Below are 1073 nucleotides of genomic sequence, written 5' to 3' on the forward strand. Positions count from 1 at the left end.
CAATGCCTATGCAAACACTTCTTTCTCAGTCTGATAGCTCTTTATCTGTTGCTAGGCTTTCTTTTGTGGTAACGGGGTTAGAGATATATCACAATTGTACTTATTTATTTTCCCAATACTAAATAATACTCTTAACATTTTTGTTCTGCCAAGAAATCTTATGAAGGTAGACATAGAATAACTAAACCACTAATTTAAAAACACTAGTGTCAACAAAGAAAAAAATGCCGTTAATGGATTTCAGTTCCACTCAGTATACCACTTAGATGGACATCATTGTGGTGTTTGGCTGTTCACACAAGAGAGCTCTCAATCTCCAGACACCCTTGACTGAGGCACGAGATCCTAGACTCACACATGAAAAGGCACAAGCCAGCTCACCTCACCCAGCAACCCACATTAAGCTGTGCTCCTCCAGTGGGGCTCCAAAGAGCAGCACAGTCCCCTGCTTCCTTCTTTGCTTGGAGCTCCCAATCATAAATGCATCCCCGTTAATTTTCATTATATATTTTCACTATACGTTTCATTTTCACTATATCAATGAAATATAGTAATACTTCATTACTAAGCAAAACTGACAAAGTTGAGTGATTAAAACAAGGGAAAATCTAAAATTTTTCATAATTCTGTAAAGATCACACATTCTATAAATAGTTATACATAATGCTGTCTAATTCTATAATGGTTATCCAGGAACCATGTCTGTAGATCCGACTGCCCTTCTCGGAGGCTGCATAGAAGCCAGGTTGACGTTCTATTCTTCACTTTTACTCCACCTAGAGGGAGAATTCCCCAAACTTCCACCATCTTTCCTGACCCTACTTTTGATTGACATCATTCCATGAAGAGGAGTCTTTTCAGCCTGTAGGTCTATGGAGGAATCAGGACAAAACAATTGCTCCCTAGTTTCAGTGGATAATTTACATTTCTCCCAGTTTGTAAATATATCCAGTTCTCTGTCTTCTGCCCGGAAAAGGCTCCTTTTCAGGCATCTCTTCTTAATAAAATCCTATAAACGTGAGCGTGCCTTTCAACTCATAATTTCATTTCTGTTAATTTATCTTCAGATGAAA

The sequence above is a fragment of the Equus przewalskii genome, chromosome 4 (genome assembly GCF_037783145.1).
Source record: "Equus przewalskii isolate Varuska chromosome 4, EquPr2, whole genome shotgun sequence".
NCBI classification, from domain to species: domain Eukaryota; kingdom Metazoa; phylum Chordata; class Mammalia; order Perissodactyla; family Equidae; genus Equus; species Equus przewalskii.